Genomic DNA, 325 nt, shown 5'->3' on the forward strand with positions numbered 1-325 from the left:
ATACAACTTTACCGATACACCCAACTTCAACAATCGCGCTAAACAAACGCTGTAACGTACGGACGTTAACATCAACAATACGTCTCTCTCTTACTGCAGTTCAATTACTCACTATCTACTTTGTCAGATCATATAACACTAAATTTTTAACCCATGTTTATTTATTATATATAATTCAATAATATGTCCATATGTCAATAATTCAAGCCGCCATCATAGCTTTTCACAAACTTGAATTAATATCAGTGACAAGCATGGCATACGCTCTCTAATAAAAGAATTGAAGGGGTGGAAATATACTGTTACGTCTCCGTTCGTTAGTTAA

This window comes from Limulus polyphemus, unplaced genomic scaffold (assembly GCF_000517525.1).
Source record: "Limulus polyphemus unplaced genomic scaffold, Limulus_polyphemus-2.1.2 Scaffold1776, whole genome shotgun sequence".
Lineage (NCBI taxonomy): Eukaryota > Metazoa > Arthropoda > Merostomata > Xiphosura > Limulidae > Limulus > Limulus polyphemus.